A 12759-nucleotide genomic window follows, 5' to 3' on the forward strand; every position below is an offset into this window, starting at 1 on the left:
TTGCTGATTTGCAGCACACTTAAAAATAATAAAGATGCATCAGAAAAGGGTCAAAAAGCAGAATTTCCTGGGAAAAAATGATCACACACCCTACAAGGAAATATAGTGCCATTATAATTGATGTCCGGCTTTAAAAACTTCAAATCTATCTCTGCAAAGGTTGTGCATTTTAGTTTTCACCCCTGTAATAAAATATAATCCAATAGGAGCTTGGATATAACAGAAAATGAAGCCATTATAAGTTCACATTTCGCTGTAACCATTTTTTTCATATATCAGACACAAGGCCATTGAATTTCAATTTTCACAGAAAAATAAACTGAATTGCAATATGTGGTCCCAAGGCACGAATTAAAGTCCTGAAATCCAATATAACAAAAAGGAATTTAACTTGTTCAGTCACCTTGAAGCAGTGGGCATGGTCGTTGGATCTGTATTCAGGGCTGGTTTTTTTTTTTGCTTTTCAAGGTTTGGCTTTGTTGCTGTATATCAGGATTTTTTGAAGTTTGCAGATTGACATGGATGGACCTGGAAAAAGCTTGGGTGTAATCTTTGCTAATCAAAATTGGTAGATTGATTATGCTGCTATTATAAATATAATAGGGAAATGTCTCTCGAACATCCCCCACTATGGCCAAACGTTATTTTGTTATAGTTCGGTGGGACCGGAATATCGTGCCAGGCATTAGGAAATCTTGGCCATGATGTTAAATTACAGTTGTGATGACTAATTACTTTTCTGTTGTCCTGTGTCACCATTCCTTTTTGTTTGTTGTTTTAGAATTTGCCAAAGATATACGCCGGCTGCTCTGGTCCACTGTGCTCAGCCTTTTCTCTAGGTTTTATGCCACTACCCCTTCACCTCAGATCCACATTTTCATTGTGCTTCAAGCAATGATTGGAATCCTCCATAGAGAGCTGGCATAGCCTTGATGGGCTGAATGGCCTCCTGTGCTGTAAATGACTCTACAGCTCCATGGCTGGCTGTCATGCTAGAGGACCTGAGAAGACCTGAAGCACAAGGCTGCAACTGGGGAGTGGAGAGCAGGGAGGAAGGAAGAAAGCATATTGTCCCCATTCAGGAGGTGGGCAGGGGTTCCAGATTCTGGTTGGGTTGGGGGACTTTAAATTGAGGGTTGGAGAAGAGTCTTTGGATCATGTGTCAAGGGCGTTGATGAGGCAGGAGAATCAAATAGCCTTCAGAATATGGATTGGTGGGTTTTGAGATCATGGGTCTAGGGATTCTAATAGTATAAGTAGTTTCAGACAAGTTGGGGTATTCAGGTCATAGGTTGGAAAGGATCTTATCTGCAGGGTGGGCTAATGAGAGTGGCAGAGTGAGGTGGTTGTGATAGTTTGGAAAACTGCAGAAAAGAAGGCTAATCAAAATTGGTAGATTGATTATGCTTGCATGCAGGGGGACGGGTCTTGCAGGGGGACATGTTCTTCTTATTGGATGATCCATTCTCGCCTCCCTTTGGCTGCCGGGATTACTGAGCCTAAAAATGCAACCCCACAGCTATTAAATATAAAAGTCTCTACACAGCCTCATTAATATATTTAAGTGCCAGAGCGCATAATTTTCTGACTCAAAGGTAAGGGTTCTACCAATCAGCAACAAAGCTGAAATGAAGGTTTACTATCAAAATAAATCTTGGCCATACTGTTGTATGACCATTTGTTTCTTGAGAGCTGGTCATTCACCCAACCCCAATCCCATCAGTTTAATTGGGGTACATTGGAGGCTGGTTTGGTCACGTTTCAGGTTTTGAGATGTTAACCCATCCACCCCTTGAGGAGGCTTACAATTTCCCCATTCTACCCCAACCAACTTCCCACCCTTTCACAAATACGCTAACCCACCTGTGCTCCTCCAATACATGCAAGGATTTATTTCCCATGCCAATTCAGCTGGGCACTTGTCAAGCTTGTGTTCTTCCTCCTTCTCCAGTGCTTGACCCCTCTGTGCAAGTTAGCATGCTGGCACTTTCCCTCTCAGCTAATACTGACATTCCCTTTCTTCCCCCACTCCAAAGCATCACCCACAACTTCTCATTGTCCATGATCCCTGTTTCTATACTTTTTCCCTCTTCCCTTCTGGGAGTGCCGAGTGTGGCAGTTGCTCTGTGATGTAGTTTCCTATTTGGGCACAACACCAATTCGCAAAATGAAATTAAAATAATGGAAACCAATGCTCTTTACAATGTTATCTCATTGGAGGACAATTCCTAAATCAAAACACCAAGAACAGTTGGCATCAGCACCTTGAGACATATGCTAATTAACGTGGACTTAATATTTACAGTATGGATTTTACAGACAATATTTCCTGATGTATAGCTTCACCTGCTGGCAGTGCACATTGTGAACTCACAGAGTTAACCCGCCCAATGTAAAATGTTCATTCAGTAAAATGAATGGGCAGAACGTTCTGTCAGATGGTGCCCAAGTTGTCAATTGTGCTCCTGATAATGTGTGTAATCATCTCAGTGATGCTTCATAGCATATATATAACGTATGCCCTTGTATATGGCCACAAGGTCCCATGCAGGCATCCTGCAGTCCATAAAGACAATAAGATTGATCAGTTCTGATATAGACAGATCCAATTAGGATAATTTGAAAGATCAAGATTTAATATCATTATGATGTGCATTAGATTGAGGGATGTTAGAATAGATCACGAGTCATAAGCATTGATCAATCTTGTCCATTACTCTGTACCTCCTGCAAGAATTTTTTTTTCTTCTCTGTGCAGCATCTAGGATCATTTTATTAAAGGTACTGTACGTTGTGAAGACACCACAGTCACATCTGCATGTGTGCAGCAATGCCTGTTGCCGATTAAATGTGCTAAATATCTACTAACCTTATTTATGACAATTCAGTAAGTGTTTTCTTGAACATGTTCATCAATTATATCTCTCCTGAGGTCAGATTTGAAGATTTAGTGTTGGCTATGTGGCATCAGACAGTCTCCAGCACCTGCAAGAAACAGAATGATATTAATGAAAAGAATCGAGACACCACAATCCAGATGTCTTTCTTAGCAACAATTTATTAATCAATTCAGCTTCCATTACCCATATGTTTTTGCCAGAAGTGATAAAGATAAATGAAGGTAAGGTGAGTGCTGAGAGGGAAACTGGAAGAGGCATTTGTAATATATCTGGTATCAAACATCAATTCCAGATTAGAAACAAATGACACGTCTGCCTGTTATCGGAGATGGGTAAATAAGTAAATAGGTGCAGTTGAAGAACACAGACAGCAAGTCAAGAGAACAACTCAAGTTTTCTGTTGATGCTTATGATGATGTTGGGAAGCTGACAGGATGAGGGGATATCCAACCGTGGAAAGTGACAATGGCTGAGAGCACTGCTTTCTAATTGCTACCCAATCATTCTAGAAAGGTTTGAAAGTGCCAAGTAAATAAAAGCAAGTGCTGTTACTACTTTTGCCGATACCAGCAGTCATAATATGTGAACACATCTTCGACTAACTCTTCAAACAAGTTGTGTAGCATTTGCTTCTGCTTCTCAACCTCAGTAAGCAATGCATGGCAAGCTGATCAATAAATCTGTTGTTGACCTTTGGGAATCCTCTCTATCAAAAGTGTAGTAGTGCCTCTCATCTGTTGTTCTGCACTCAGGTTGAGTTTACAAGTTTGTACAGCAGATGCAAACCTTGCTTTCTGATCATGTGTAGCAGGCAGGCACAGTGTACTGCACAAAATTCTTCACAACTGCATAACTAAGGGCGGAACATTCAAGAATTTCCTGATTTCCTGGAGGGCTACTTACTGTTCTCACTTACAGCATGAGGAATCAATATTACTTTCCATTCAACAGACAGAATTTGGATACCTAGGACATAATGTTTTGAGTTTTCACTAGCAGCAGATGTAATACTCACCAGCCACATAAATCATAGTCTTGATTTTATCATGTGTGGGGGTTTTGGTGAGGATGTGGGAATGATGCAAGAGTCCAAAGTGGGGGCTGCACTGGGAGAGTTTGGAGATGTAGAGACACTGCCAACCTTAACAGTAGGGTTTCTTTTAAACACATGGTCTGGTATCCCACCCTGCAGTCAGCCAGATTTGCACGGTAGCACAGTGGTTAGCACTGTTGCCTCACAGCATCAGGGGCCCAGATCGATTCCCGGTTTGGGTCACTGTCTGTGTGGAGTCTGCAGGTTCTCCCTGTGTCTAAATGGCTTTGCTCTGGATGCTCCAGTTTCCTCCCACAAGTCCCGAAAGACGTGCTTGTTAGGTGAATTGGACATTCTGAATTCTCTCTATGTGTACCCGGACAGGTGCCGGAGTGTGGCGACTAGGGGCTTTTCACAGTAACTTCATTGCAGTGTTATGTAAGCCTACTTGTGACAATAAAGATTATTATTATTATTAGATTTACCACCTGGCTTGTGGATGGGAGTGAAATTTGGCTGTAAAGTGCCACAACCATTTAGTGGGCGGTGGGGATCCCAGGAAAATCGTGGATTAATGATTGTGGTGAGGCTTTCCTGTACTATAAGATATGGATGAGCATTCGTTTGCGATTGGGAGAAAGCTGGGGCTGGGGAAACCCAAGAACACGTTGGGGGCTGAGGGTGGGGTGACACAGTGGCCAGTGGTTAGCACTGCTGTCTCACGACACGGAGGACCCAGGATCGATCCCGGCTCTGGGTCACTGTCCGTGTGGAGTTTGCACATTCTCCCTGTGTTTGCGTGGGTTTCACCCCCACAACCCAAAGATGTGTAGGGTAGGTGGATTGGCCACACCAAATTGCCCCTTAATTGGAAAAAATGAATTGGGTACTCTAAATGTATTTTTAAAAAAGAACATGTTGGGCGATGCATTTTCTCATGGTTATAAGGAAATCAAAGGGAAGAACATTATTTTTAACTGGCCTTGGCTTGTTCCTTCTTTAGTCCACCAAGGCTCAACAGCTGGGCAACACACAGTATGGAATTTCCCCTGGCTTGCTGTTAATATTACCTCATAAGATCTTGAATGTTGCATGTTAAGTAAGCCACTGCCTGTTTTAGATGAGAGTTTTGGTGGTGGTCTGAATAACCACCATTAATGGTCAGCAATTATGCAGTTTCTTGGATGCAGGAGTTTCAGGATTGTGCCCTCACACCTAGCCCTATTCTGTCATTTGGAGAGGATTAAAATTGAGGTCCAGGGAATTATGATATACATTCCTGATGTGCACCCTTACGTACAAATAATGGCAACAGGGCAGAACTAAAGATGGGGACAGCCCAATGGGGAGTTCCCAATCCTCAACAGCAGTCAGGACCCAGCTCAGGGAGGTGAAGCATACTGGACTCTACTATGTTACATGTGCAGCCCCAAACAGTGAGGTCCAGATCCGTCAAGTGGTTGAAGAAAAGTCCTTTAGTAGCACCATTTCCTTGTTTAGGTGCCTGGGGGAGACATGGTTGCAGCCTAGGCAATCCCTGGCTCCTCTGAGGCTGAGGAAGAGCAATTGAGTTTCCAGTCTGCCGTGATCTCTGTATATGTATATGCATGAAGGATTAATGTGTAGTCAGTACAGTCAGATGATCACTAGAGGGCAACACTTACATGGAATATAAATACAAGCTCAATCTGTTTTCCCGCTCTCTTTGTGTGTGTTGTGACTAGAGAACAGAAGTGTAGAGTTAGATCAGAGTGTAAGTATAATATTCATAGTTAATCTAATTTTAACTTGTTTAATTTAACTGCTCGTAAAAGTATTGAAGAATTGATCTCACAAGTTAATTGATTAGTAACTCGATAAATTATTTGGTATCACTGAACGACTTCGAGTATTCATCATCATCAAAATTAAGAACGTCTCGGCATAAACAAATGAGTAACACATATTACTTCAAATAATATAACAGAGTCCTCTTGGAAAGGTGGGCAGTAAACATGTACCTGATATGCTGCTTCCCCCTACCAATCTAATGCTAATGAGGTGCCGTCCCACTGATACCACATTCTCCAGTTGGATTAATGCTGAAGGAAACCACTGGTAGTTACAATCCCATTGTCATGGTTCTGGCTCATAGATTTGCAGGTCCAAGTGACCATTCATCATGTGTTAACCTAGACAGTGAAGGGATATTATATTATGTTACTCAGTGTCTACAATTGTGCACTTTCTTGCACAGAGCACTAGATAGCGTTTTTTTCTTTACATATCCAGAAGGTACTGATATGAACTGTGGCATTATGACTCGGTTGAAATCAAATAACTTTTCACAGATCAGGAATTGAATCTTGGTCCCTCCTAGTCCATGTTTCTTTGTCACACAATAAGCAGTTGACTTTAACAACTGAACGATTAGGAAAGTTCACTATTACAGAATGAGAGAGATGGTGGAATAACCTCTTTCCTTTTGCCTCATCTCTCAGTTGGCTGCAGTGCTATGGGCCAGGGTTTAGAGAACCCCAAAGTGTATCATGGAATTCACCTGACCCACAACTTTTAATGGATTGTGGTATGGGGAGCGCACGGCCCACTCTACAGGTGTGGTACAGCAGAAATGGAAAAGTTTTTTTTAAAGCAAAACAATGTTTATTCTATGAACTCAAGTTAACCTTTTTAAAACATACAGTGAACATCTTAGCAACCATTAATTGAAATACAACCCCCAAAGACTACAACACTAAGTAATCCTTTCAGCTTTCCTTTTAACATCCATAAGACTTAAAAACAAAACCTTTAACAGAAGCACATTAGGTTAAAGACACTACTGAGAGCAGTTATTAGTTTTAACTCACCAAAGGATCGATTTACAGTTTTCAACAGAGAGAGAGACTAATACCCATTCTGGCTGTGACTGCAGCTATCTACCTCTGAAAACGAAACTAAAACACACCCTGCAGCAAACAGCCTAAAACGAAAATAAAAAGCTGACAGACAGCCCAGCTCCACCCACTCCCTGACATCACTGCAGTAGTAAACACCCATTTCTTAAAGGTGCTCTCATTACAGATATTTATATACATGCCCATTTATAAACACCCATTTCTTAAAGGTACTCTCACATGACAGCAGCAAGATGTATTTTGAGGAGGAGTACTTTTGAGTATAATGACTTTAAATAATGGACACAAGCAGGCTTTCTAGTGAGTTTCAATCAAAAGAAATCATAAAGGTTTATTTACACAACACCTAAAAGTGAACAAAACGAAACACAGCCTCCTTCAAATAAACAGACACACATGCACACAAGAAAAGATGAGTTCTAGAGATGAAACATATACTCAGAGTACTAACAATAACAAGAAACAAGTTAGTATTCTTAACTAGTCCTTTGAGATGAAAAGCATTGCAGGCCTGAAAGGTTTTCCCTCTTGGTTCTTTGAAGATAATGGAGGGTGGAGGTTTCTGGCGTTTTTAAACAAAATTGTGGCAGGCTTTTGCAGAGAAGAAATATAATCCTGCAGGTGAAAACAAATTGGCCCCACTTTACACTGCCTGGAATGATTGTCTGTTTGAGCTAAGGTTCCATTATTTTTGCTGGGTGATCTCTCTGTGTTGCTGATCCTAGACTGCCTTGCTAGGTTCTTTTGTGTGGTAATAAAGTGTTTCAATGTTCTCCAGTGGGTTTTAGTCATACAATAGCAGTTTAAATTGTCCATATAATTGATTGGAGCCAATGTGATTGACATACAGTGGGGGAAGGATTGATATTTCATCAACATGCCAGTTATGATCAGCTCGGGTGGCGTGGTGGTGCAGTGCTAACCACTGCTGCCTCACGGCCCGAGGACCCGGGTTCGACTCCAGCCCGAGTCACTGTCCGTGTGGAATTTGCATATTCTTCCCATGTCTGCGTGGGTCTCACCCTCAAAACCCAAAGATGTGCAGGGTAGGTGGATTGGCCACACTAAATTGCCCCTTAAAAAAAAAAAATTTAAAAATTTTTGTAAAAATACAAGTTATTATCACTGAAATACTTGATTTGCCATTCCATCTTCATGGAGCCAACAGATCTGGTAGCTATTATGTTCAAATATCGCCATTGATTCAATTTGTACCTGGAAAATTCATTTAACTTTTTAAGTAACTCCCCAGACACATTGACCTGTATACTATGCTTTGAAAATGGGAGTAAAGCGCACACGTGCCAATGTATAATTGGACATGAAGATGTCAGGTCATGTTCTGGAATATCACTCCAGTCTGGGTTAAATACAGTCAGAGAGTGGGTCTGGAAATCAGGAGCGTCTGCGCCAAGCAAATAGAAGGTAATAGGCTAACTGTGCTCAATAAAAAGGTAATTGACTGCCATAAAACATGCAGAATGGAACTTCCAGAGTGGGATTTATGCCAGCTGTATTTCCTGTTTCTTCATCAGGCAAGCTGTATTGGTGGGTTGTCTGAGGGCAGAGCTAAATATTGGCTGGTCAGTGTTCCTTGGCAGCTTGAAGTGCTTTGTGAATCAAGTAGATGTATACTTACATAAATTCAGGATTTATGGACATGACATCTCATGCAGAGAGGTTCATTTCTGCATTGCTCTGCGAAAGAAGTCAGAATGTCCCTTTAAATTATGGCTGTGACCTCGACCCAGGTAACAGCCAATGAGGCCCAACACCGGATATTCCGCTGTACCGTTCTGATTTGCCCACATGCTCTCAGTCTGTGGCCTAGAACTCACTCATCACTCCTAATTAGCCCCACTAATGCTTTGTTCGACATCACTGGGAGGCGGACTCGGAAGTCTGAATGTCAGTCCACCCGTCATGGTGGCACGTATTACTCAGCCTCTTGTCCTTGTCTGTCCAGAAAAACAAAGAGGAGTCCAGATTTTCTGGCATCCATTTTGAGAAGGCAACTAATGTGTTTGTTCAGGTACAATTTTTTATTTTTTAGAAAATACAGATGCCACTGTCCAATTATTTTTACAGGCATGATGTTAGCGTCACATCATAAATAAATAGTTTTGAGAAATTAGGAAATTTCATGTTCTCTCGTGGACAAGTCAAGTTCTAAGAATATTTTATTTTTGAATTATTATTTGATGGGCTTATTCCTTTACCAGCATTGTCACTAATATGGTATTACTCAAGAGATGAGAGAAGCATGTAGCATGGGCAATGCAGTAATCATAGATAACTTCAATCTGCACATAAATCAAGTTAAAACAAGTGAACACTAATGTTGTGGAAGACTAGTTTCCAGAGTGTGTTAAGGATGGGTTTCTAAAGCAGTTTGTTGAGGAATCAATTAGAGGCAGGTTATTCTGGATCTCGTGTTATGTAATGTAAAAGGGACAATTAATAATCTCGTTGTAAAATAACCTTTATGCTTGAGTGACCACAATATGATAGAATTTTACATTATATTTGAACGTGGAACTAAAGGAAATTAGTATAAGCAATAAGATTGTATTGGAGAAATTATTGGGACTGAAAGTTGATTAATGCCTTGGATCTGATATTATGCATCCCAAAGTGTTGAAAGAGGTTGCTATAGAGATAGTGGATGCTTTGGTGATTATCTTCCTAAGTTCAAAAGATTCTGGAACATTTCCTGAAGATTGATAGATAAAAAATATCACCCCGCCCTATTTAAGAAGGGAGGGAAAGCGAAAACAGGGAACGACAGACCTGTTAACTTTTCATCAGTAGTAGGGAAATTGTTAGAATCTATTCTAAATTATGTGATAAATGTACACTTGGACAATCATGATCTGATTGGGCATAGTCAGCATGGATTTAAGAATTGGAAATTATGTTTGACAATCCTGTTGAAGCTTTTTGAGGATGTTACTAACACAATTGACAAGGAAGAGTCAATGGACGTGGTATCTTTGGATTTAGGCTTTTGATAAAGTGCCCCACAGAACGTTGGTTAGCAAAATAAAAGCACATGAAATAGGAGGCAATATACTGATGTGGATTAAAGATGGCTAAAAGGCAGAAAATAGAGAATAGGGGCACGATCTTCCGGCCACGTTACGCCCTCGCTCAAGCGAAATGAGGCCAGTGAATAGTGAGCGAGGCCAAAAATGAGATCCGCGCCAGGTGTCAAATAGTTTGTGATGCAACTGGCCCGCTCCCGTCGGTGAAATTGGGACCTCGCCATAACGTGGCGAGAAACCCATTATCACCACTAAGCCCAGTTTCCATACAATTACGGGAACCACACCTAATCCAACAGCGTCACGTCATTCAGCAGCCTCCATAGCAAGTGGTCACGCTGGCGCCGATTAGTACTCTTTTTGAAAAACATAAAAATACCGGTTCGAGGGGCAACCCTTGTTCCTGCCCGACTGCCCCAATGACCACCCATAACCCCCACCAATTGCAGAGGCCTCTGGCCATGCAACTGAAGGCTATAGCCTCTAGGGAATTGGCAATCGTGTTTAAGTGAGGACTTCACACAACCCAAGTAGATTCCCGTGGGTTGGTGGGCCATGTAGCATGTGACAGTCATTGCCTAGCATCCCAATCAGACCGCGATGTCTGGACATTATACCTGAAGACTGCACGAGGCAACACCACACACGCAGTAAGTAACATCCAAACACCCAGGGGATGGCCTACAGCTCTGGGAACATGTCCACGGCTGGAGAGTGGGTGAGTGCACGGGAGGGGAGCAGCGCCCCATCAGGTTGGCATTGTGAGCGGGTGTCTGGGGTACAGGGTCTGGGTTCCGGTGAGGAGGGCCCGGTGCGGCCAGATGTGCATGGGCGGGGCGTTCCGGATGGGGAGTGGTGGGGGATCAGTGGAGGAACGGAGGGTCCTGGAGTGGGAGCCACCGCTGTTTGTCAGTCTAACACCCTCTCCCAATGCCTGACAGATATTGAATGCTATGGCAGAGATATTGGATGCAGAGGTTGCCCTAGTGCTGCTGGTGCTACGTGATGCAGCGAGACGCCGGAGAAGGCGGCAACAGCATCTGCAGATGGTTGAGAGGGCGGACCGTGTGCCGGACCCCGCCCCACACTCTGAGGACCTGGCTGTCCATCAGGCCCAGAGGGGGAGTCCCGCTGTTGCTAACTTTTGCCTTAGTTTAATTGCTCTGGTTTATCACCTTTGCTCTTGAGTCGCCAGGTATCTTTCTGATACCGCCAGGTGGTTCACGTCCGAGTAATGATCAATAATCCAATACACCGCTTAGTAAGATTTAAATCAACGCACATTTATTATACACAGTCATCACTACTCATGCATAAATTCTACGTCTAAGCTACTTCTACGACTAACAGGCCAATACTTAACTCGGAACTGGCCCACCAGGTCAGGGAAACGAATGGCCTTTCGTTCGGGTTCTGAGCCTGTGGGATTTGAAGTTGGTACAGATTGGTAGCTAGGAGCAGCTATCTTGTAGCGAGCGTTGAAGTAAGACTTACTCTATTTCAGCGATGGCTGGACTGGTCACTGTCAAGGGTTGGTTCGCGTTGCTGAGTGACCCGGTCAAGAAGAGAAGCAGAGGGCCGATTTGAACTTGGCCTCTATTCTTATAGTCCCCAGGGGCTTCCCGCCTTTCGGGGCGGACCCTGTACCTGGTTCCAAGTGATTGGACTTTGTCCCAATCACTTGGTTCGATATTCGCCAATGCTGGAGCGATTCCTTGATCGATGGGCGGTCTTGAGGTGGTCGTTCACCTCCCTTTGTGTAGGCTTTTGCTGGCGCCGCCGAGTCTGGGTTGGCTTTGTGTGTCTAAAATGTTGCACATTGTACCCGGGGATTGCTCATTAATATGCAGATGGCTGGTGTTTTGTTGTGCTGATGGTTACTGGTATCGATCTTGTCTGGCCTTCCCAGAGGTGAATACACAGTCTACCTGTAGCTGCTTGTTTTAGTCCTGTTGGCTGATTTTCCCATCAGCCTTTGCCGTTCGCCATTTTAAATTGGGGTTAGCCATTCTAAATCGGGAGTTAGCCATTTTAACTGGCTACACCGCGACAGCTCAGGATGGACAGGCACCGCTGGTCAATCGAAGAAATGACAGACAGCGCTTGCCGCAGGAGGCTCTGCCTCAACAAGGAGACACTGCGACACCTGTGCCATATCCTTGTGGATCTGGCACCACGTGTAGGAGGAGGACACCCGCTCCTGGTAGCCGTCAAGGTCACTGCAGCCCTGAACGTTTATGGCATGGGATCATTCCAGGGCTCGAGTGGGGACCTGTGTTGTATTTCACAGGCCACAGCCCACAGATGCATCTGGCAGGTCATGAATGCCCTGTATGCTGGGCGGAGGACTACATCATCTTTGACATGGACCAGGCTCAGTAAGATGCCCCGGCAGCAGGTTTCTCTGCCATCATTGGGATGCTCCAGGTCCAGAGGATAATAGATGCCACGCATGTCACCCTGAGCTCAGCGGGCCACTGAGGGTTCCCTATGTTAACAGAAAGGGGTTCCACTCCCTCAAAATCCAGCTCATGTATGACCACCAGATGAAGATCGTGTGTGCACGCTTCCCGGGGAGTGTGCAGGAAAGCTACATGCTGGGGCAGTCGGTCATCCCTGCGTTCTTCGAGGGCTGGCCCTTGGGGGATAAATGGTATCCGCTGAGGACTGGCTATTGACGCCAGTACGGAGGCCGGAGACTGAAACGGAGACCTGCTACAACAAGGCCCATGTGGCCACCCCGGTTGTAATTGTTCAGTGCATCGGACTCTTCAAGATGCAGTTCTGATGCCTCAACCGCTCCAGTTGTGCACGCCAGTACAGCGCCCGGAGGATCGCCCACTTTGTTGTGGTCTGCTGTGTCCTCCACAATCTTGCACAGCAGC

At 43.7% G+C, this 12759-nt stretch overlaps 1 protein-coding gene and 1 long non-coding RNA gene across 3 annotated transcripts in view; one reads left to right on the forward strand and one right to left on the reverse strand.

The window, feature by feature from the left end:
• Positions 1-2967, reverse strand: part of LOC140427302 (uncharacterized) — a 42768-nt gene extending 39801 nt beyond the window's left edge. The window contains exon 1 of the long non-coding RNA XR_011948452.1: positions 2870-2967. This is a non-coding gene — a long non-coding RNA (uncharacterized lncRNA). The remainder of the gene's footprint in view (positions 1-2869) is intronic.
• The window catches only part of negr1 (neuronal growth regulator 1), a 1009857-nt gene that overhangs the window by 544639 nt on the left and 452459 nt on the right, over positions 1-12759 (forward strand). The gene's annotated exons all lie outside the window — the stretch shown is intronic.

This window comes from Scyliorhinus torazame, chromosome 7 (assembly GCF_047496885.1).
Source record: "Scyliorhinus torazame isolate Kashiwa2021f chromosome 7, sScyTor2.1, whole genome shotgun sequence".
Taxonomy (NCBI): Eukaryota; Metazoa; Chordata; class Chondrichthyes; order Carcharhiniformes; family Scyliorhinidae; genus Scyliorhinus; species Scyliorhinus torazame.